This window comes from Falco biarmicus, chromosome 5 (assembly GCF_023638135.1).
Source record: "Falco biarmicus isolate bFalBia1 chromosome 5, bFalBia1.pri, whole genome shotgun sequence".
Lineage (NCBI taxonomy): Eukaryota > Metazoa > Chordata > Aves > Falconiformes > Falconidae > Falco > Falco biarmicus.
Window position 1 is genome coordinate 28,958,707 of NC_079292.1, and position 25,274 is coordinate 28,983,980.

Sequence of the window (25,274 nt, forward strand, 5' to 3'; positions counted from 1 at the left end):
TCCTCATCACTGTACATTATGCATTCATAGCCGTAACATCTAGACAGCTCCTCAAGGAGCTTCGGCTGTGCATTCTGTTAAATTTTCATCATCCTCCACGGATGCTCGATGATCCAAACAATGATCCCAATGTCTATTGGCTCTGTGATGCCCCAAGCGTGCCTCATCCCATCCCCAAAAAATGTTTTTTGGAGCTTAGAGGGCTTTGTAACCTAGTCCCTGGGACCCCTCACCCATCACATGGCAGTGCCCAGCATCATTTCCTCTGCCCAGTGTAGCTCAACGTTTGCAGCCCACTTTTCCTTGCCCGAAACTCCCTGTCCTCCCATCACTGGGGACAGGCACGCAGATCTGGAGGGAGCATCTCCACACGCTCCGTGTCCCAGTGGCAGCCCTGCAGCTCCTTTGCTGGGTGGGCACATTCACGAATCATTGCTCCCAGTGCCTCTTGTCGCTGGGCCCCACAGCCGTGGGTTGCTGACCAGTGATTTATCTGCGTGCTCACATTGACTCCCTGCCTTTTGTTGGCCACTCCTGAATATTTACTCAACAGGAGACAACTTCTCTTTGCCACATAATTGATTGTTTCTGTCTCTGCTCAATTTTCTGCTTCATCACTGCCTTGTTTCGGGAAAAGGGGCTTTTTGGGGAGGTGATTCATTGCTCTGTGGATTTTCCTGCATATTCAGTTCATCAGCTACCCTGTCCGCTTCCTTTCGTTGCTGCTTCCCCCGATTTACCCATTCCTCAGAGCAAATTGATTCACCGTTGAGGTTTATTTTTGGCGTCCAGCTGCCGGGCTCTGTGCAGCTGCCTCGAGCTGCTGTGCTCCTCTCTGCCCCCCCAGCACTGCGTCACTCCTCCTCCTCATTTTCCTCCTGCTGCTACTCTTGGCCATACTCCTTCATCCTCTTTCCCTGCCTTCTCCCCCGTACAATGCTCCGCTATTTTTAATGAGCCAAAATGAGCCCCACGGATGATACACACAGGCCAGAGGCAGCAGCAATATGGGGGAGGTTTTGCACGGGGAAAGTCAGGAGGCAGGACACGTGGGGTGAGCAGGGACGCGGGGCCAGCATCCCTGTACCAGGCTTAAGGGCTGCTGCTGGCTCCCTGATCCCGGCTGAGCACACAGGACCAGCTGCAAGTATCCACCGATGGGTTAGCACTCAGCGGCCTCCCTTCCCGTTTTTGTCTCTCCCTTGTCTCCTCTCTGTTTGGAAGGGGTACAAGCCAGTAGCTGTGATTTAACTGACCCGTCGCTTGTGCACAAGGTCTCCCGAGTGCCAGGGTGGCTTTGGCCATGGGGCTCAGGTGATCCAAAGGAGCCGTCTGTGAGTCGATAAAACCAGTGCAGTCTCGGAGATGTGGTGTGTGGGGGATTTAGGCAGCTTGATGCCAACTGCGGTGCCTAAAGCCAAAACACCGGTCCGTAAACCCCCAGCTCAGCTGTTCCTTAATCCCAGAGGTGTCTCAGTTCTGCCAAAGCCCTCGGCGTGAGAGGGATGCCGGCCAGGCAGAAGGCCATGCTCCAGGCAGAGCTAGGGAGCTCCCCCTCATCCTTCCCGTGTCAAGCCTTCCTGGCGTACAAACCCACGCAGGGACCCAGCAGAGGGGTTTGGTCACTAGGTGCTCTCCAGGCCACCCACCCACAGGAACCAAGCCCAGGACTGGGGTCCCTTGGACATGGCACTTGTGGGCAGAGATCGATCCTCCTCACTTGGGTGACACACTGAGCTCACGTTTGCCCCTCAGAGTAGTTTATCCAACTTTTCCTCACTCTTGAAGGTCTCCTCTGAAATCCTTCCCATTTTCCAGACTCCTTTTTGCAGCGTGGACCCCAAGCCTGAGCACAGCATCCCTGTGCCTCTCAGACCACACTCTCCCTGCCCTAGTTTGGCACCCACTCACACCAGCCCTTAGCTTGGGTAGTGCTTGTGTCTCCGTTTTGGATGATTATCGACCTAAAGCCTATGTGTTTTGGGGATTTTCCAGTCCCCAGGTCTGGCTGCTCCAGCCTCAGAGCTAGTTTTAGACTATGCTACCACATTAAGTTTGCAGCTCAGGTTTACCTAGCTCCAGGCAGGAGGCAATTCATCTCACCCCTGCCGGTGGCCCTTCCCCCCCCATTTCACCCAGCAAGCAGGTTCTGCTGCGATCCCAGTTCCTCCTGGGGCTGTATGAAATAGCTACGAGCACAGACTGGATCCCACAGGTTCACTGCTCTCAGCAGACCCTTTGACACCCCGTTTGCAGTCATGCTGGCACTGCGCTAGGTGAACGTGGGCCATGGGGATGTACACAGCCTTTTCACGAGAGTGTCATTTAGTGATAAGCCAAACACTTTCTAGAAAACTTGAATATGTTACAGAACATGCTCTCAGATTTGGAATCTCATAAAAATGAGGGGAACTCAGCTTGCAGCGGTCCAGTCTGCACCAGCCAGTGCTACAAGGCACAAATTACATCACCTTCTGCTTTCCCCAAGCCTGGACGAGCTCTGCTGTAAATCTGCGTGGCTGGCTTTTCTCCACTAGGTTGCAGCATCAACTTTTATTCTTCTATCCTTACCAAGCCAAGAAACTGAGGCCTTTTTTGAACAGGCAGCTCTGCCTTGTCACCCCCCACCCTGTGCCCTCCCTGCCCCTGCATGGGGCTGGTGGTGACTCAGTTTGGGGCAGTCGGAGCCTCCCCTGGGGTCCCTGCAGAAGTTCCAAGTGCTCCTATTTGCATTTAGGCTGGCCCTGTTCATATTCATTGTGAAATCAAAAGCGAAAAAAATAAGCAATAATCACATCGCTAGCATGAAGCGCGGAGGAAGGGCTCAGATGAAGGACCACCAATGACTCCCTTCCACCTCTCCTTCCAGAAAGCTCTTTTCCCCTGGTGTCAATGGCAATTACTGTGAAGTTGCTGCTGATTTACAGCTTCATACTCATTCTCCAACCTGATGCTTCACAGATCTTATTAAGGTTGCGTCAAACTTGGGCAAAAAAAGGCCACAGTGATACTGGGGGCTTTATGCTACATACGGTGTCACACCTGGCACGTCAGTGGGAAGTTACTTGTGTTCTGTCACTGCTTGGCCACGAACGTGCCGGTGGGTTGAACCCAGGCTGGAGACTGTCTGGATCAGATGCACCCCTGCAAAACTGCCTGTGAATGAACTGGGATGTAGGATGGATTCTAGAAAGAGGAAAAAACGGGAGTGGTGGTTCCAACTCCTCTTCCTGCCCCACCCCTGGTGCCACCCCCACCCCCCATGAGCCCTGCTGCGAGGGCAGGACGTGATGCTCTGGACACTCTTCTGGATGAGACCCAGATCAGGTCTACCAGGGCACCTGAGCTACAGATGCCCCATCCATGTCACCCCAGTTCAGCAGTCTGGAGCTCTCCAGTCTGGTGGAAGAAGCCGTCTGGACTCCTCAAGTGCAGCAAGCCACCAGCACGGGAGACGGGGCTGAGTGCCACGGGAGATGCTCGTGGTGGGGTGGGTGATCCACCCCCAGGTCTGCCCACGGATTCTCTGGCTGCTGCCCTGGCTTTGGGAAAGCAAAGTGGGGTTTGAAAGGCGGGTTTCTGTGCTCCTGCCACAAGCCAGTGGTGCTAATAGCGGAGAGAAAGCCCCAAGGAGGCCGACGGGTGAGCTAAGACCTGGCTACAAATACGCAAAAGGTGGTTGCAGGGACACATCCCAACTCCTCTCCATCATGCCAGACTGTAACAAAAGGCATGAGCTGTACATTGGGGACTGGGAGGCTCAGGCTGGATGTAGAAAAGACTCTTGCAGCCACGTACCACTGCCCTGGGACAGAGATCCCTGGCCGGTGCACCCTCCATCCTTGTGGGTTTTAGGGCTTGGCTAGACCAAGTCACAGCTGACAGCCTGGCTACAGTCCTGCTCTGAGTGGGAGGCTGGATTCAAGATGTTCCTTTGACCCGACATTTCTATGAGTTGGATTAAAAATAATTGGTTTTCCTGCTTCCGAGTATCCTCAAACTGCTTTTGTGTTGTCTCTGCAGACCCGAGCTCTCCTGCATGCCTGCTTATGAAATACCAGTGTTTCCAACAGCAACAGCGATGCAGAGCTCCAGAGGTGAAGGAAGCAGCAAAGAGGAGTGCAGGAACTCCCTGTGGAAGCGGGAACAGCCCGGACAGATGTGCACAAGGTCCCCTTGGGAGCCAGCCAGGCATTGCTCCATGGTGACTCAGCATTCCTCCTGCCCCCGACTCCTCAGCTTCCCCCTGCCCAAACCCACACCCCTGGGGCCTTCCCAGGTCTCAGCTCACGGGTGCCGTGCTCAGCTCCTCTGCTCCTGTCCTGCACTTGGCATTTATCCTTTGCATGTTCACAAGCCACTGGATAACGGAGCCAAACAAATCCTCCCTGGTGCCAGCCTGGGGCATCACCACCCCATTGCTTTCCTCTGCCAAAGCCACATGTGAGGTCCTGAGGCCAGAGGGTATTTTCAGATGTGGAACACAGGACACCGTCACCCAAAGCCTGCCTGGAGAGAGGACTCTGCAGGCAGAAATAGAGGCGGATGTGCTGGAGCTCTTGCTTGAAAAGAGCCCAGGACATCTCATGTCCTTTTGAGAATGGATACGGCTGTGCTCGGGGCAGCTGACAGCACAGAGTGTTCAGTACTGCTGGTCCCTGAAGGCTCCAGGGGCTTGGTAACGTCTCATGAGGAGCAGTGTAGCCTCACCCTCAGGGTTTTCCTGGCATTTAACCAAGTCCCACTAGTACAAGCTATTCCAAACACAATGAACACACACGCCCAGTGCAGCCAGCTTCCCTCTGCCTCCCATCCCGCCCGCGGTCTGCTCTCTCCTCTACACACAATCCTTCCATATCCACCCTGCGAAAGCAACGGTGGACGCAAGTGGAGGTAAAAAGCAGGTTCTTCTATTAGAGATGCAGCTTCTTTGTGGCACTCTCACTCTGTGATGGGGTCTGTGGAAGTCACAGAGGGTAGGAGAGGTGAAAAGGTCTTCACATCGCTCACGTGTACTGTGGTTTTAATGCTGAGCGGCTGTTTCCTCCCAGACCTGTGGCTTTTTACCTGCAGTGAACTTCCCTGACTCCTTGTTTACCTTGCAGGAAAAGGGAACACTTACTGTGCAGAGGGGAATTCGGCAATAGCTTTTCTGCCAGTGATCAAAACACTTGAAACCCAAGAGCAGCATCTGAATTTAAAAAGCGTAATTAGAGTGCCCGACAGGCAGAAGCTGGAAGAGGGCAATGAACGAAGCAGGGGGCTGGAAGAAAACAAAGCAAAGCATGAGAGGAATCTGTGCTTTCAACAGCCCTGAATATCTTGCACCGGCTACTTCACATCAGGCACCCAAAATTAATAGATTCTCTGACCTTCGTTTCTCTGTGCTCCGGTTCCTTGTTTGCAAAGCGGCAATGACAACAGAGCCTCACCTACAAAAAAGATGTCATCAAAGCAACTACTTCAGCCAAAGCATGTGGATGCTGCACAGATGAGCATGAAGGAGGAAAAAAACCATAAATCTGCTATATGGTTGTTCACCGAGGAGTACTACCAAGGCGTGCATGGAGTGGAGCAGTGTCCTGTGGGGAAAAAAAAAAGCGTGAAAAAATTACTCATGTAATTAAGGTCTGTACCACAGTGCATGCACCCACAGAGGTTATGTGGGCAGCCTGAAGACAGGCGTCTCCAAACTTCTACATGCTTTTCCAACCTTGTCACTTCTGATGTTATTTTGAAGTGTTTTACGCATAGTACTGCTCTACAATATTAACAGCGCGTCTCTGTATTTTGCAAGTAACTCTCTCCTAGCAGAGGGAAGCCTGGCACATCTTCACAAAGCAGTGATGCCATTAGCTCTGGCGTAAGGAGCTTCAGTTTTTGGTGATCGTCACCAACCACATCATCACGTTACATGGACCTCACTGCTGATGGACTGCTGGATTGACTGCATTGTGGTCTCTGCAATAGCTGGCCTTGCTGCTACGCTAGGACCTAAGAGGAAGGTTAAAATCCGCACGAGAGCCACATGCCCTATTTGTGGAGCTTTGCTCCTTTAAACACATGTGGGAGGGAGGACTGGTAAATCCTTGGACAGTTTTTCATCTTGCCTCGACTGGGCTGGGCTTTGGGCTCGTCTGTTGTCTGGTCCCTTGTCATAGCTGCTGTTATAATGATTCATCCATCTGGTTTTCTGGGAAAAGAAAATGAGCTAGGGAAATGTTTTTCCAATTTTTTTTAATTTTTTTTTTTTTTGGCTCGCTCTCTCCTCGAATGATTACAACTTTGCACCCGCTGGAGCTGACAGAGGGGAAGGAGTTTTGCACATCATTTCTCGCTTACTGTAGCAGACAGGCGCGCTGAGAAGCCCATTCCTCAAAGCCAGACCGTGATGGTGATGTCCTTAACTGTGTTTCCAAGAGCAAAAAGGATCTAACAGAACCCAGCAGAAGAGTCAGTCACCTCCAGCGGGTGCGCTGGACAAAGCTTATGCACCTCGGGGACCACATCCACTCCTTCAGCTGGCTCTCTGCCTGCCTGAGCTCTCCAGAAATAATGCGAGATGAACGGCAGCGAGGCGGCTTGGAAAGAAATCCAGGTGAAAATTGCTGACACTGGAGGTCTTCTCACTGGGATTAAACAGCTGCTCTCATAAGTGGTGTATTTTATCGTAAATTAGGTAATAATACGGGGAAAAAAAAATCCTAAGAGTTCACACAGGGTGATGTTTAGTCTCAGAGCAGAGTGCAACAAGAAGCCACGCCAGGGTTTTAATTTGTTGGTTTGTACTGTAAGGACCAGGAGTCCTCTCGGGGAGCCAATGCACCCATCCAGCTGGTAACAAGCAAGGTCACCCACCGCCTGGGTAAGAAAAATGGCAACGCAACCTCCCTTTGCCAGCAGCCCTCAGCAACACTGCTTCAAACAAGCCAGCGCCAGAGATCTTTTCCCTCTCTCCCTGCTCCAGGAATGCATCTTCCTTGGTCCAAGTTTGGTTAGAGGTCAGACTGGGAAGGCAGCAGCTTGTCTGGGAGCAATCATTCCTCCATTCAGACACACATTAATAAATCTCCATCAAACGGGTCGTGTATCAAAGTTCTAGGCTGCTAAAGCAAACCTTCCTGTGACAAATTCCTCCCTTTATACCAGCTTTGTATCTGTTACAGGAGAAAACCAGATCCTCCTTGAACCCACCAGCACAGGAACTGCCCTTCTGGCCGGCCCAGCATCCTTCCTCTCTCTCCCCCTTTTTTTAGATCTAACACCTTCTTCGCCTCACCAGCCTTTACTTGAATTTGCCCATTCCATGATTTCATCCGAAGTGGGTGGTGAGTTCACTCTCCCCCGCGAGCAGCCTCTTCACAACGGCTTCTGGGATCCCTGCCAGCTTCTCTCCACCCACGGCCTCTCCCGTTGAAGCAAACCACGCAGCTCCTGCTGCTTCCTGGGCCAAAGGCGGCATCTCACATCTGGAGGGCTGGCTCCGGAAGAGCAAGGGGAGCCAAGGAGCACCCCACGGAGGGTACGAGCCCCCCACCTATCCCCTTGTCCTAGCACATCCCAGCAGCAGGCACCTCCACCCTCCCTACGCACCCTTATGATCCCCCGGCTTTCCTCCCAGGAGAGTGCGACGGCCCATCGAAGTGACCTTTGAAAGATTAAAGGACACCGCAAGACCAAACTTTGTATAGAAAATAGCTTTGTGGATCCAATACCAAATGAAAACTGGCCTTTTAAAGTGTTACTCCTACTCAAAAAAACCTTCGCATGAATTTAAGCACTCCCAGCTCTTGCTGACGTAGATCAGACAGTGAAGCCAATGGGTCCCACAGCTTCTGAGACTGCAGAGCTCAACAGCACACTGAAAAGCGGATTTGATTCGGATTTTGAAATTGTATGTGTTAGAACAGAGCATTAAAACCGAAAATAGAACACAGGGCAGGCTCTTGAACCTCTTGAGTTCTTCCCTCTGCTCCTTCCGATTTGCCATGTTTTCAAAAATCAATCTTCTGACTGTTCCTCCCAATGCCATTTCTGGGCTGGCAGCCCAATCCTAATGCCAGTGGTGATTTACACGCTTTACTGAAAACGCAGCGAGCAAGTGCTTCACTTTTTCACTCACTCATTCCAAACGTTTTTAGCGATCTGCTTTCTCAGATCTGTTTACATTTGGGAAATTAAAATCTAAGTAACAACTCCATTATGAACAAGAACACCACAAAAATTCCACCACTGCCAGAAAACATCTCAATACAGTGACAAACACAGCCATGCTCCGGTACTGCCGCTCATTTGTGGGAAGGCTGCTTTATAAATTATACATGAGTGCCTTAAAATTTCCAGGCTAATCTCAACTAAAAAGCAGTGTCTTAGACTGTCGTTTCACGCAAAAGTTCTCCAACTGGAATTTTGATCTGCACAGTGAAATCTGCAAATTTACTTGCAACTGAAGGTAATTTCTCTTCTCTTCGTCAACGCTTCAGCTGGGACTTCATTTCTCATGCTGAAATGTAACGAAGAGTTGTTACATGACAACTCATTTGAAAGCCTGGGAATCTGTGGTAATTTCCTGGAATTTCCTGAGAAATCTGAGTTTTCCCAGACGTGATTTTTGAACAGGTTCTGAGGATTTCAGCAGGCAACCCCATCAGCTCAAGGCATTTCTAGTAATGACAAAACTATTTAGGAGACCGTCAAGCCGCTCCCCTTCCAGTCTGTTCCCCAGAACAAGGCAATTCTAAAGATTAACTAACCAATGGCAAAATCTAATGGAGAAAATCACTTTGTGGTCTTCTGGAGGCTGTTAAAAGATTGGCTAAATCGCCCGTGCTTACGGCTTCTACAACTGCCAACCTGTTTTAGAAATTTATCCTGCATGGTGGCATTTGAGCATCTTCCAAATGAAATCATTAATTATAAATAAATCCTACTGGGTTTTAATTCATGCCTCCGCGTGATGTAAATGGCAGTACAAAAAGTAATGGCATCTGAAGAAACGAGGAAATAAAAAAGAAATGCCTTGTGCCCCTTGGAGATGCCCCTGCTCTGCACTGCCACGCATCACTCTGGAAGCTGTACCACAGCTGGCTCCTCCAGCCCGTGCTCAGATGCCCCTTTCCCAACTGCTTCATCCCATGCTGTGCTGGCATCCAGCCAGAGATGTGCAGGGCTTGATATGTTAATTGCTGTGGAAACTAAAAGCCAAGAAAATCTCTCCTCTGCAGCAATCATGGAACACTGCTAGCACCAAAATATTAAATGTAAATCCTTACGATTCCAAGGCTCACCTCTCCTTTTTATGGCAAGCAGCCCTTAAAAACTGTGTTTTGACACAAGGAGAAACTGGCCAGGGCTGAAGCCAAGTCATCTGCTGCCGTAGAAAGTTCTCCAAAGAGGGAACCCTGAGAAGTGACACCATGATGCTGAGATGGCAGCACAAACAGGAGCTGCACGTAACATGACTCAAACACACAGCAATCCGGGCAGCAGGACAGGCAGCCACACATCTCGCCGTGGGCTGTCGCAGGAGAGCAAAACGAGAAGGGTGAGAAAGTTACAGGAAAAAAATTATTGCCACTGATTTCAAGGAGCTGAATAGGAACAGCTTCCGAGCAAATGTCTGTAAGCGCTACACTGACCGGTTTGAACATTTACAACGTCCTCTTGCTGCTCAGCGGCAGAGGTGGGGGCACATAGCTGGTCCAGCTTTTGTGCCTGGAACCCAAAAGCTCTGGACATTTTGAGGGCACGTGCACCTGCAGCATCTGATGTGCACTGCTGGAGCACAGAAGCCGCCAGTCTGCTGAACTGGTCAGAAAACAGGACAGCTCTCTACAAGAGTACAGCATCTGGAACAACACACGTGAAGTGAAAACCTCTTGTGTCCTCACTGGATCCGCTCTACCAGATAAGAGATCCAGAAATTTTAACGCTATTTTTGTTAGGATTACCCAAACAAGTAAGAATTTGCTCTCCTGGCATCTTTAAATTGCTGTGAGCTTTAACAGCCTGTTTTACAGCGTAGCAAAGCTCTGCCAACATAAGCCTCTGCTGTTTCGTACTTTGCAAGGTCTCAGCAGGCCTCAACCAGGCTGCAGCAAACGCCACACTCCCTGGCTTTACTCCACTTGTACCTCCACTGTCCATTACGTGTGTGTGCCTAGGACGTGACTGTCCCCTCACAAGCAGGTCATCTTTGGCTACCAAGTCTGAAACTGCCTTGAAGAAATCACAAAGCATCTTGTTAGAGTATCACAGTTTTGTCTTATTCCTGATCCACTCTTTTATAAGCATTTTATGCCTGCACGTGTCATCAATTAACAGAAGGATTAAGCTGCTGCAAATTACAGTTCTGACCCTCAATTTATTTGCCATTCTCCACGCCCATCATCCCAAGCTCCTATTCAACATCATCAGGGTATTTGCCCCCCAGATTCCCAAACGGATTTCACAGAACTCCCTTACACAGAAGCCAGACATTTTGAGACTGATTCAAGATCACAGAATATTCAAATTAATGTAACAATTTAAATTTAGGATTGGTGTAGTAAAATGGATCAGATTAATGCCTCACTGACCCAAAAAGGGTGCACTGCAAGTCATTTCCAAAATACGTTTGTATTAAAAATTTCCTGATATAAATTACCCTTCTCTCCCTCTCAGCCCACCATCAAGCACCTTTTGTTAGTCCAGAAGTGAGTTTGGGGGAAGAGCAGTAGCTGACTTCCAGCCCTGTTTTAGGCTTAGTCCAAGTGTTTAGTTCATTTTAACACTGTTCCAGAAGACCAGCAACTAGGCAAACCTTGCTGACCAAGAAGCAATCTCCCTGCACATTACATTTCGCAATTGCTGCAGGGTACCAAGCAGGAGGACGGAGCAGACTTGCAAACAAGTGCAGATACACGCTACATATGCTGGTACCTGATCAGCGTTTTGAGACTGGTGCCATTTTTGTAAGCACCGTTTTGCATCTAATCCTGGCTGTGTGACAGGGAAGACTCTGGTCTAGTAGCTTCACTTTTTAAGAAGGCCAAGAGCTGAGAGCAAAGACTATTAAAAAAAAAAAAAAAAAAAAAAGACACACACATTACACATGGTTCTCACTTCCTCATACGTGTATTTTACACTTAAATGTTTGTTTTCATGAAGCATTTTCCTTCCTTCTCACCTTCTTTCATCGTTTCTTTCCTTGCTGCTGTATCAAAGATCCAACCTGAAACAGGACACAGCCCTGTAAGCACATGGGCACACGAGCAACAGTACTCGTGTCTGAAAAGCCTTTCACGAGATCCAAGCACTTGGCAGCTCCCTTTTCTTGTTATATGATGCAGAGAACATTGCTACAGCTTAAAACCCTCTTACTTTTCAATAGAAATAATAAAAACTTCAGTAATCTCCATCAGCTGTTTTTGTGCGATCACTTTGTATTACCTTGTAATCAATTCTTACCTTAAGATCAGTTTCTGTGCTAACAAGCTGCTGTAACTTAAAGAAGTCTAGACATTTAGTTCCTACCTTGACAGGGTACAAGCAGCTAAACTCCAAATGAATCCATCTGCTCTTTCAAGGTCTTCACACATGAAATCATTTAAGCAGTGGTCTCTACAGGAGCTACCCAAGCAGTGGATGTACTTAAAACACGACCATTATTTGTAAGCCACATTTCCAGAACACAGCACTTAATTCTGTACAGCTTTTAACCTCGACAAGAACATCTGTCAAAACCCACTAAAATATGTATGGGGGCAGGTGTCAGCTCTCTGCATCATACTGAAAAAAAACCAAAACAAACAAAACAAATGCTACTAGCCATTCTGCATTTTCAATATTTTAATCATTTTTGTATTAATTTAAGGGCTAACCTAGAGTCTTTTGTACTGAACACAGTACTACTCACTTCTGCAAGTTTCATCTATAAAAAAAGACAAACAAATCACGAGGGTGGATTTCACAAATAGATGCGAGAGACAAGAAAGAGGCCAAGTACCTTTCACATAGAGTCTCCTTTGGCTTGTCATTATCTGATCCCTTCTTAGTTAAACAGAACTAAAGAGTAACAGGAGTATACACTGATAAAAAGTCAGAGGGTGGTGGTGGGAACAGGAAAATCAAATTTGCTGCTAACAACCAGTCACAAGCTTAGAAATGCCCCTGACTACTCAGAAGCTGCTCCGGTTGTTTGCAGTCTGTAGCTGGTTTTTAGTTTCCCCGTGTGGAGCGATGGGGAGAGGCAGCACATATGCTGTTCTCACCGGTCCATCCAGGAACACATCCTCTGCGAGGGACGGCTGGCTGTGGCTGTAGGTGGGTCTGCGTTAATAGCTCCCCTGAAGCTGGATGCAGCATGACAAGCTGGTTGAAGGATGATTTTCAGAAATTAACAGTTACCGAGATCCTGCTGCAAGTGGGGACAAGACCCACACTTCGACTCTCCTTCTCTGGCCAGTTCTGCTCCTCTGAAGAGCTGGATTTTTGGAGAAAACAAAAAGGTATTTTAACATCCTTGGGAAGATGACTCAGGTTTTTTTGTGGCTTACACTGTTAAGAGAGTGTAAGAGAGGAGAATGCAAAAAGCTCTCAGGCTGGCAACGAAATCTTTCACAAGATCTCGCTTTCAGCATGTCCGGAGTACGGTAACTGCAGATTGGAAGGATTGCTGCTGCTGACTTTTTATTTCCTCATACCTCACAGACAGATCATTAAACCAACAGGGCGGGAGTTTTTTCTTTCATTTTAAGTCCACGCTGATTATTCTCATTGGGAAAATCATCCCTCTTTATCTTCACTCTCAGTACTGTATGGCTTTCCAAACCATTCCAAGTCATCATCTTTATGCAGATAACCTAAATCAAGACCTCATGTTACATATTTTACATATTCTTATCTACTGGAGACCGTATTTTCTTCTAGGAAAATATCTCCAGCTACATAAAAGCACCTAACAACACTAGAGTCGTAGCGTGTAGTGTTTTTCTGCATTCGGCAACTCTGTTCACTAAAATAACACACTTTCCTGTTTTCAGTCCTAGATAACAGCATTAAAGATTCTCTTTGGAGCCTCTTGTATAAAATTCACAAGGAGCAATTCCCCAATCACTATAACCGATTTCAAATGGTGCTAGAAAATATTATTGACTCTGAACACCAAAAGAAATCAGTCATCCTCTAAAGGGGCTACTGAGATCTGCAAGGATGAAGAGGTGAGTGCTGGATAGTATTGGGTAGTATTTTACATTGGAGGATCCCCAAATACTTGAAAAGTGTTAATTAATTACCTCTGTGGCATTACTCACTAAAAAAATACTATAATTATTAAAACACTGATGAGAAAACAAGGGTTTAGAAAGTGAAACCTTTTGAAAAAACAATCACCAGCTACACACATATTTTAATATGGTAAAAGACTTAATATTTATCCAAATTTCAATAGCCTTGGACAACCGGACTAACCATGTATAGTCCAGTTCTCACAGATGCTGGTGCTGGTCATTTCCATTAACTACAACAAGCGTATCCAGCCATCAACCTGCAACCTGAACACCGGCAAGTTAAGTCACACAAAACAAATAAGCATGCTCGTATCTGCCAAACATATCACAGTGAAAAAGCAAACACGCACCAAGGATGCAAAGAGCATCCAGAACTTCCAGTGCTTAAATCTGTAATTATCTGCTTTACATTCTCGTGTGTGTCTTGTGTGACACATGTACAAGGTACATAAAAGGGTGGTAAAGAACTAACAAAAATGTTATCTATGTAAGGCTGCAACAGGCTTGGAGCTGAAAATACAAGTGGAGCAAATGAAGTTCTTGCCTTTATTCCTCACTGTGTTGTACAAAGTAGTTGTTTGTACTAGATTTACTAGTTGGTGCATGAACAACAAGCACCAAGTATTACACTTTTTTGCACTGTTTGTCTTGTAAGTCCTCTCTTTCCAAAGTTTTGGTTCACCACCTACAAATACTATAAACATGCCGTTGCCCAGCAGTATTACAGCAGAATTTCTGCCTTTAAAACCACAAATGGCATTGCTCTCCCCAGGGCCATCTCTGCCACAGACCTTGCAGTCCAAGCCAACCAAGGGACTTCGTTGGCTGGCGGAGCTAACCGTGCCAGCAGAAGCACGCAAGGAAGATCTTGACCTTCTTTTCCACCGAGGCTGTCGAGGATCTGTTTCACTGACGAAGGCAGGCATTCTTCCTCCAAGAACACTGATTTCAAATGGTGCTAGACAATGAATAGTTAAATCTAAACCACCATATGAAACCAGCTTCCTGAGGGAGCTTGTTTCTAGCTGGGATGATATTCCTGTAACAATAAATTGGAAATGCCACAGAAGAATACCTATCCATGTCGGGTTTTTATTTTTCCTAATACATAGCTGATGCTCTTTTCTTATTCTTACCCTCGATTTTGGTTTGAGTCACCAAACGGTCATTTCTGTTTTCTATTACAGTGCTACCAACAGAAAGAGAAGTGCTTACAGCAGCGTCACTCTGAAGAATATTGTTAGTCGAGATTGGACAACAAGTACAAGGGTTTAAGCAGGAAGAAGCATCTTCATCCTACTTTTGTTACTGTCTTCTGTTAACACATTGTGTCTGCTGACGTCTGCCCACAGCATGACTACCACCAAATGAATCAGTAAGGGAAGCACTGCTGCGAACTCCCTCTAGTGACAGCAAAACAAGGTGGGAAAGGTCTCCTGCAAGATGTTCACACACCTTATTTTTAACTGCTGCAGCAGATACTAGCATGTGACAGAAGCTACTTATTAATGCCTAGATGTTGAATATTCATTCAGCAGGTCACGTGGATAGCCTGAAAAGCAGCTCACCCCTCTGCTAGCTCTCGCGGAGGGGGTATTTGCAGTATTAGAGAAGCAGCGTGTGCCTGAACCCCACGTGAAGGGCTGCATCAATTACGGACTACTCTGATCTAGCACTTACCACCTGGGCTCAGCACTACTTCTTGGAAGTCTGACACAGGCTTTTTTCCTGGAAGTCTGCTACTGGAGTGTGTTCTAGGCAATTTACTCCCTTCGAAAAGATCTATTTTTTTTCTGGAACCTCTCTGTACCTTTCTCATCTCATCTGGCAGGACAAACATATCCCAATCACATCTGCCGAACAATGTCAAGTGTGAATGTCCGTGCAGGCTACCCGGCTCAGCCAGGGCCACGGTGATGTGTCCTGGGAAGTACTCCATAGGGACAGCACAGCCTGGCAGCACGGGACGGATGCCCTCAAGCAACAGCACCAGCACAAGAAGCAGCGTCTTTCAGTGGCAGGGCAGAGGGGAGGCACAATGAGACAGCGTGCCTGACGTGGGTGTAAGACAACTTTGTTTTAAGGAAAACAACCAAACGGAGTAGGCTGGGCCTCTGAAAGCGGGCAGTTACTGGGAGAGCTCTAACTATGCCAGGCCACATCAGTGTTGGATTCATTATGCAGGTTTGCTGTCCAGAAAGTGTCTGTGTGGAGCACAGCAGTCAGGAAGCAGCTCGGGCAGGAGCAGCAGGACAGAGCTGTGCTCGTGCACATATCCTCAGGCTCTGCCCCAAGCATACAGCTGGCTGGGAATCATCCATGCGGGCACAAGAAATGCCAACGGCTTTAGCATGGTTAACATAAACCAGCTGTAAGTGAGGGCAGGATTGAACTGTTCCCCCAAGCCATGCAAAAGCCTCAGACTTTGCCTTGCTGTAGCATATTCAAGCACAGCAAAGCATCTTACTTGTCCCCTCCTGCAATTTAACACACTCGGGTGCACTGTACCTGCCTCTGCAAGTCCTGTGAAAGCTGATTTTAGCTGACTACAACTATCGCCCAAAATGAACCCATCTGTGGTCTCCTGAAGACAGCCAAATATTCTCCAACTCCTGCTCCGAAGGGGGCTGGAAACCATGTAGAACACCTACCCAATTACGTGTCTCTAAGGTTTCATCATCTCCGGAGATGCATCTCGTTCTTCATTGACCACAATGACAACAAAACCAACTAGCTTAGACTAGAAACTGAACTTCTAGATGGCTGAAGATAGAGGAGAGAAATCTCAAAAGCAGTGTGGACAGTTCCCACGAGGGTATCTGTCAACAGCATCGCGAACACACTGCTCTCCAAGAAAATCTTAATGAGCAAGTCCAAGAAACCTGAAAGCCATCTGTGAAACAAGGAAAGCCACGACACCTCACAACCATGATTTTCCTTGGACAAGGCAACGCTAAATCATACTACAGAATCTTTTCCTGTACAGCTGCATTCGTGATGTACATGGGATTTGAAGCTGAGGTCCAGCTGCGGCTCTGTCTTGACCACAGCCCTAGAATGGGTGCAGACCACAGCATCTCCATCTGACTATCCAGGGAGCAAATTCTTCCATTTATTATCATTTGCACTTTTGAAGAAAGCATCTTTCAAAACTTGTAATAACTCTGAATGTTTCTAGAAAACAGATAATGAGAAACACTCTTGTATTAGGGCTGTAAACTGTCATTCCTAAATTGGAAAAACAATGAACCACAGCTAGAGCGCTATTGTACTTCTCCAAGATGTCTCCTTCCTAATTAGGTCCTGTAAGTTTTAGAACGTTTTCAAATCTTGAACTGTTCTGTCCTTCCTAGATTTAATGATGAGAAAAGCTGACAGCAATTTTCTCATTTAACTGGAAAGGAAGAGGAGGAACAGATGAGATAAAATCTTTACATTTACCCACCTACTTTGCAGAAAAGCAAGAGCTTGGGAAATAGGAAAAGCAAACCCACAATTCACAGACTTAGATAAAAATTTTAGACGGATGAGTTTCTGATTACATTTTTGTTTCTGTAGATACAAACTAACACTGTTCTGTAATCCTCCAGGGAAAATTACGGGAATGACATGTCATTGACTCAAGCCCTCATCTTAAATACTTCCTAATTCACATATTTTTATTTGATGTTGATGGGATTACTTACGTAAGTAAAAGTTTTGTCTGCAATTAAACCACTGCAAGATTAAGAGTTTACAATGGCTTTGTTTTGCTGTTGAATAATTTACAGGTGGTTTAGCTGCATTCAAACACCTACCAGGTAACCCTCTCTCTCCCAGTGCTGAATTCCTGCAGTTAAGCACTCGGAATAATATGTGAACTGTGATCCCATCTTTGGCTGCAGATGACAATTGTGGGCATTTTTTCACATTAATCAGGGATAATCAGAACATCTACTGGGTGCGACTTGGAAAGACTTCCAACTGCACTACTGATCCTGTACAGGAAATTTGTGAAAAGTAAGTCTCATTGCTTCCTTTCCAGGCTCTGCCGTAACAGGAGCCGAGCAAATGGATTTTGTTAAAGCTTTATTTATGACAGCTTTATGATCTATCTATGACAGGCTCAAAGACCGAATCAGCCTGTAATTTGCAGACAATAGCCTGCAAGTATGTTACATCTGACAAACTGCTCAACTTATTGTAACTTTTTAGTTTTTTTTTTTTTTTAAATAAAACGTGGAACCAAGGAAAGGTGACAGCTTGACAACTCTGCAGAAAGCCTCTGTTCACAGAACGGCTATAGCACAGGAAGTGATTGTGCAAACTTCCCACTTAATGCTTGGCCATGTATCTCATTTATGAGCTGCTGCAGACACCCTATGGCATGATGAAGATCGAGGAACCATTGAGAAATTGTCTGTCAGATGAAAAACCAATTAATACTAACGGCAGTGAGGAAGATCTGCCTACCAAGATAGAAACTGAGACTGTGAAGTCAGTTACACATGTCTTTAAGGGATTTTTTTTCAGTCATTTTCAACTTGAACTTAAACCACACAGCTATGGGGGAAAAGCTGCTTCATCTCTTATTTTTCTGCACCATCAATCCCCTAGCGTTTTTGCCACCAGCTTAATGAATTCCAACTATCAAGAGAGCTCACCCACTATGTAATTTGTCTTTTTTTGTTCCCTTCACTAAACAAGCAGGAAAAATGTTTTTAATTTGCAAGGCTGAATAAATACGTACTGTGTTTGCCAAGACTTTATTGACATTCATGGCTGTCCACAAATCTGACTGACTTCTCACAGACATGGTTTATCTCCTTGAGAAAAAAAACCTGCCCAAGCAAGAAGATGTTACACTTTCTTAATAAAATGAAATGAAAAAAAATAATAAAATAAAATGCAGCAGTTTAATAAATAATACTGTGGAAACCCCTTCATCCAGGATATGGTCCCAGAGCAGATATTTGATGACGGCAAGATCACTTAACAATGGGAAACTGTCCACCACCCACTGCTGCCCCTGATGCTGCAGTTCATGTCACCTTCAGTTGCCCTGGTACAACTGCCTGCGGGCCATGCTATAGACGAGTTCATTCAAATGATTCTAATTCTAAGAGAAGAAAGAAAAAAAAAAAAGTGTTTCTTTTCTTGACTGAGGTTATTTTCAGTCATCTGGTTTCCAGTCAGGAAAAGAGATGGTACTGCCTTGCTGCTGAGCTGGAAATGAACGGCTGAGAGTAGGCAGAAACTTATTAAGCTGGCACTAACAAAAGACATGAACTGTGGAATTACACCTTGGATAGCATCAAATCCCATCTCCCCTGCGCAGCTGGTCATAAGAAGTTGAGATGAGCTTCAGCCTGCAACGAAACACAGTTCTTGAACTTTCACAAGAAAATCAATACACCAAACATTAAGATTCTTACTCAAGTTTTACTAGGTTTTTGTAAAAGGTCCAACTTTCCATGTAGGACTGCTGCTTGAATTTTCCCATTTAAATTTTTCTTGCTGAACAATTTTTTTATCTTAAAACTGGGAATGTGCAAGAAACAATCAAAGCCTCCACAGCTGGAATTTAGTATGATCAGAAGGTCTGTGCTAGCTTGACATAAACAGGGAAGAAGAGAAAGTATCTAGGTCACTTGGGAGGAAATTAATGACATGGCAAAACTATTACTGTCAAGATTTCCTACACTGATGACAGTACTTCACATACCTCACCTTCCTTCCTAGGCTTTGTTGAGCCGTACTGAAAAGAGCTACCAAGTAAGCAACCTGGGGAACATTCCTCGGGAACAAGCGAACAGCCCTCCAACAGACTGGTATTCCCACTAGTGCAATGTCAAATTTATCCTTTATGTATGCACAATACATTTATCTTTTCAATTTTAGAAGCTTCTCAAAGCTTCTAACAGGAAAGGTCTGATGGCTACAATATATTCACAATCCCAGCCGATGCCAAGGAGGGACACAGCAGATGTGCTATACCTCAATAAAAACAGCCTCCACCATGTACAATTTTTCTCCGTGTATTTCTGGAACAATTCATTATTGACAGGTTGGTCCTCAGAATCTGAAAAAAAAAAAAAAAAGAATAATACCAAAAGCCGTTTGAATTAGTCCCCTCTTTGTGCTGGTCTTCAAAGAGGTAAATTAAAACGCAACTTTATAATCACTTCTCTCTCCCTCCAGCCTCATATACAGGCTCCCAGCCAAGGTACAGCTCCTCACGATCTGAACTTAAGTGAGTGCATTCCCAGTCAAAACAATCCAGGCTTACCACTAAGCCCAGCACTAGAACGCGGGCACCACGTTCTCTATGGATGGAGTAATTTTCAATTAGAGCTGCAAAATTCATCGGAAGAAACTGCTCTCTCTGTTTTGTGCAGAAGTGTATGTGTAGACATTCCAGGCAAGATATACCCAAATTGGTCTACAAACTTCCCAGCAGAGTGCCTTGAGGCGCAGTCCACCTACACACCACCTCCGTGGCCGTGGCAGGCCCCTGTGCCACCAGGGAGTGTTTCTTTGTGGGTGAGGGATCTGCAAATAGCAGGTGCCAGAGAATCACCTACTGCATACTGCAATACCCTTGACGTACAAGTTGTCTCAGATTTACTCCCAGCTCTCTTTTGAAACCTCTTCTGGCTGATTTGGAGGATTATTAGGTAACAGAAATCCTAAAAATACAAAAGCAGGCTTATCAAGCTGGGGGGAAAAACAGTAAGATGTTTCTGTGACAAAGGCTTCAGCATATGAATTATGCATCACCAAAAACTGACTTAAAATCATATGGGAGGAGGCAGATTTCTGTGCATCCAAATTCAAGCACAACGGGCACAAGCTGGCACCGCAGGGAATTAAATGAAGTCCTGTACAAACATTATCCATTTGAGTTATCCCATTGGCCTTTTTGCCCGAGTATTATTTTGTGTTATTTGTGAGAATCTGAGGCAGGAAAACAGCGAAATAACCTGCTAACTCCTCGAAATCAGTCATCATCACATTCAGAAAGGGCTACTGAAACCATAAGGAAGCAGGAATAGTCTGGCTTCAGCCTCATCTCTATTTCTGTCCCTGTTCCCACCCTGTGCCCATCACCATAGCAGCTGACTGCTCTTCTGTTAAACAGCAATCTTTGGGGCAGCATAGGCAGGAATATAGGGGGCTTTTGCCCAAGGGGATTCATGATTTACTGGATAACAGCAGCAAACGCTATACTTTAGAAATCACACAGGACAACTGTAACAACATAATTTCCTGTTGTTTTCTAAGGTATGTTAACAAAGGTACGTTAATGAAGTAGCCACCCACCACAAAGTTCACTGTTGCTTGTCTGTGTCTTTATATTGCAAAACCATCTTTTCATTCCCACTGCTGTCTCACATGTGCAGAAGTATCTCGCTGGGGTCCAGGAGAAAACTGAAGATCATTAGGGGAGGGAAAAAAAATTATATTTCTTTAGCTTAAAATACTTCTTCTGACTTAAAAGCTTTTGGAATCTGAAAAGCGATGAGCATCATTTTTAGAAACCACCCTGGCAACGTAGCTGTTATGTAAGTTTCAATAGAAGTGCTAATCCCAGTGCTGAACAGAAATGCCCCTGTCATGAAGCACTCAAAAACTACACCTACTGTTTATATTCTTGTGCCGTGCATTGTATCGCAGCCACTTATGTCTCTACAAAGTGAGCTCTTAAAACCAGGCGCCTGCAACTTCTCTGCCCCTCTATTTATCTTCAGCAGTGGATTCATTTACATTGCTACATAAACGACTGTGGTAGTTTATCGAAGGATGAAATGTGACCTGGAGAGACTGCTGTCAGGTATCTTTTAAAAATAACAATAAACATACATGAAAGCATTTCTTAGCCTGTATTTTTTTTTCTGGTGTAACACAAACTCAGATTCTTAGTACTTTGAAAGACTCCACGATTAATGAAGAGGAAGTGAAAGCAAAATTGTCACTTAGAAAAAAAAAAAGATAGCAATTAAAAGGGATAGGAAATTCGATCAGACCACTTCAAATGTGATTGTTTTTAATCCCAAGTGAATTCCCACACCTGACAAACAGGCTGCAGAGCATCTTTTAGCTCAAGACAAATATCCTTTACTCTTCCCATCATGTATGAGACTGAGAAAAACCCACCAACAGCCAAAACCCAACCAACAACCCCCCCCCTCAAACTCCCACCAAACCCCAACCCAGGAATATTTTCAGACCTGAACAAAAAACCTTTGAACCTTCTTTGTTAGATTGAAAAAGCAATCAGAAATCATATTTTTCAAGATACCCATTTCCTACATACTGGCGCTGCACAGTGACAAACAATATATGCCAGATATATTTACACTCCATACTTCATAGCAGGAAACATAACCAATGCAAAGAGCATATTCCATGAATTTACTGAAACTCGAAACTATTTACCATTCCATTTGCACATATTTATAAGTGGGTTTTCCCTCAACCAACCTGTTCCTCCGTTGGCATATGCAAGGCGTGCTCATGAGATTAGCACCTGGCATTTATAAAATGATTTATTTCAATGCATGTTTGCATTTCCACTTTAGCTTCCCCTCATAAAGGCAGAAGAAGGTCACACAGCTATGGTACGTTTTCACCTGTTTGGTTCCATTTTGGATCATGCTGTATTACTACAGAATGAAAAAGTGTTACAGGAACACAGCCAGTTGACACTGGCCATCGTGGCAGAGGAGGCCACCAAGCAGCTCCCCTGGGCTACTGCCAGGGTCAGGGTCCCAGAGCTGTGCAGACCCTCCAGAACTGCCCACCTCCACAACTGGCAGAAGCAGCACAACCACCTGGCAGTCACACAGCCCCTCCGTTTCTTCATCTTTTCGGTTAGGCCAGGCTACGCCACCTAAGAAAGGAGTTTGTTTCTTCTGGCTTTGAAGAGAGAGGGTTGGCAGATTTACCTCAAGGTTTTCAGGCTTGATCAATGCCCTCCAAGTTGTGCTAGACACTGGAAGAGCTAGGAGGGGGATCTTCACTGCACGCTGAGCAAGGGTCATCCAGATCAACTGGCAAGCATCTGGCAGCGCTGGAACTGATTACACCCGCCCGGCCGTGCACAGCTTCGAGTATTTACTGATCCTTACTCCTCAACCCCTTTTACTACTCAGTTCATGCATCTGACTACTGTTACAGGACAAAACACATCATCAAGATAAAAACAGACATCGTGTTTCAATAATAAACACTGATGCTGGCATATGCCATGAAAATTACAGAACTAATTAGATGATCACAACATAATGCTCCATGTATTAAAACACAGCCAAGCAAGAGATGGGGAGAAGGTGGATTTTTAAAGTAATTTTATTTTGCAAATAATTTTTGCTTTAACCTACTACAGCTACTGAACAACTTTAGTTGCATTAGAAACATATGTCCCTATCTATCAGAAAAACCTAACATACATATATCCCTTTTGCTGCAACTTACTTGTCATCTTCCTAGTCTCCTCCCCATCACTGGCTCCATCTTTTGAAGCTACAGAATGAGGTCAGCATCTCATAATTTGAGCATTAAACCACAAAAGGATGAAGTTCTGTTTCTAGTCTTGGTTTTCTTTGGGACCTGAGCAACTGTGTAGATTTTGAATCTATGTAAGTATTTACCTTTGCAGTGATTTCCAAGGGGGGCACAGTAAAGCTGTTGCAGCAGGGCAGGGTCCCTGTCACCGACCAAGACACACTGACCCAGGAACTTCGTATGAAACAAGAGTAAAAGCAGTTTGGTTTCCAGTTTACTGCCTGAGACAAGCAAGACAGAAGAAACATAAAAGAAGATGAAGCATAAGGAATAATGAGACACTAAAACCTGATATAAAGGCAGATTAACAGCCTGATGGCCTGTCTACCCTAAGCATCATACGAAGGTATAGCTTTAAAACAGAGGCTTAAATAAAAAGCTGGTTTTGTGGTGTTTACAGCCAGTTGGCATGGGAGAAAGCTCCTTGGCTGTTCAAACTGTACTGAGGTGCAGCCGATTGCTATCAATTCCCACGTGCACAGGTCGGGCAAACATCTCAGAAGAGAAATAAAATGATGCACAGAAGTGCAGATCTGGACCTTGACTGCACAAAGACTGTAGTGGAATAAATGCCTGCAGATGAAACCTGGAAGACAGAAGATGCGGAATGTGCACAGAAAGAATATTATTGTGTACACTAAGAATATGATTAAGAAAGATCACACACACACTCCCCAATTATAGACGTCCAGTCAGCATGGAATCTCTAGCTGGACAACACGACTGACAGTGTTCAATGTTTGATCAGTGAAAAAAAAAGGATGAAGAACTAGCACTACTGTTTGTCTAAGAAAAAAACAACTAGAAACGTCAAAATTTGAAATGAATTCAAGAAGCAGATGTCAGCCTGGAAGTGCTGTTGGACAGAATCACAGAGAACCCCAAACGACTGGTGTAACTTCCTACTTCTAAAAATGCGGCCATTACTAGACTAAGAAAAACTAAACCCAAAGAGACTCTAATCATTTAGTGAAGAGGAGAGTTAGCTCTTTATTCTGCCAGCATTCGAGTTCTCCTATCTTTAACAGACATGATTAAATTAATTCATCAATTAGTAAATGAGTTCAGTTAGTTCATGGCGTGTAATTAATTTATTCTACTCTGTTAACAGGCACATCCTAATGTCGCTTTGGAGCATTTTGTGAGTTCAATTTCATTTATTAGACACAATGAGAAAAGGGGAACTTGAAAGCAGAAAACAAAATCGTAACCAAGACGGATGCAAACCTTACTGCGATTAATGCACAACATATCGCAGCGAGCATGTGCCAGCAAGGCACGCTCCCTGCTTGGCAGGGCTGACCATTCTGCATTAACTGTTCTGTGATTAAGAGGTCCGAGACGATGGGTGCAGGAACGTGGCAGCTGCCAGCCTGCCATGGTTCCCCCACAACCATTTCTCTGCAGGTGGACTGCATTTTCATTTTACATTCTCCCTTTCAGTCCCTTGCAAATAAACACTTTCATCCAGAGATTCCTTTTTCACGGAACTACTTTGGATTTCTTTGTGGGTTTAATACCGGCCAAGGAAATCCACTCAAGATTACCCTCACAACTGTCTACTGTAGCAACTGCAAAGATTTAAAAGGGTTAAAACAGTCAAAGTGATGACTGGGATAATAAAGCATGTGCTGTGTAACACCAGCTGCAAAGGTCTTGACAAAGTAAGGTTTAAAAAAAAAAAGAGTCTTTAAATGTAAAACCTAATAATTATTTGAATGTATGTACATACATCCGCATACTGAAGTCCGAGGATAAAGCAGAAGCCACAAGAACTCTGAACTGGCGTGGGATGGTGGCATCAGGCAGAGTGTGCAGAACTGCACATGCATCAGCACAAAGATGGGCGCAGCACCCTGTTAGGTACGATCTGCCGCTCAGCAACGCCTGCCTCTTTTTAGCAGCTTTCTTTCAGCACAGAGAGAAAACAGCAAAGGATGCTCACTAGCCAAGAAAAGAAATCAGCTGAACCATGATCACGTTAGTAGATTACTATTAAGCCCTTATTAACAGGAAAACTAAGTTAGGCTTCTATCAATAACAAGCCAAAATTTTTTTTCTTGCATCAGTGCAACACACACATGTCTGGAGTTCCAGGGAAGCCCAGCTTTTCTACTGAACGGCTGACGCAGCACTCAGCAGTAAGATGCTGCTGCCCCTGCAGACGGCTGCCCAACAAATGCCCCTTGCCATGAGACAGGGAGGCTGCAGGCATCAGCCACATGGCCCATCTTTGTTCTGCCTGAATTGTGGCAGAATTGAGGTGCCTGGAGTGATAAAACCTCTCTACTCAGCAGCTGCTTGGGCATCAGCACATGCCCTATTACAGCCTGGTATTACCTGCTGTTCGCAATCCAAGGTGACCCACTTGGAGTGAGGGAACCTGCTTCTCACCTACACTCTGCTGCAATCCATTTAGGCAAAGAGCAGCCTAAACACCATGCAAGCCCCCTGAAAAGG

The 25,274-nt window shown here is 45.6% G+C and overlaps 1 long non-coding RNA gene across 5 annotated transcripts in view; it reads right to left on the reverse strand.

Moving 5' to 3' along the window:
• Window positions 1-11,070: 11,070 nt before the first annotated feature.
• The window catches only part of LOC130149981 (uncharacterized), a 130,575-nt gene continuing 116,371 nt past the window's right edge, over window positions 11,071-25,274 (reverse strand). The window contains exons 9-13 of one of the 5 annotated variants that reach the window (XR_008822079.1): window positions 20,891-21,085; window positions 20,571-20,678; window positions 19,245-19,329; window positions 17,998-18,616; window positions 11,071-12,463 (exon numbers count right to left, since the gene is read on the reverse strand). This is a non-coding gene — a long non-coding RNA (uncharacterized LOC130149981). Of the gene's footprint in view, window positions 12,464-17,997; window positions 18,617-19,244; window positions 19,330-20,570; window positions 20,679-20,890; window positions 21,086-22,900; window positions 23,036-25,274 lie in introns of all 5 variants that reach the window. The other 4 variants (XR_008822078.1, XR_008822077.1, XR_008822075.1 and 1 more) reach the window with 4 other exon arrangements.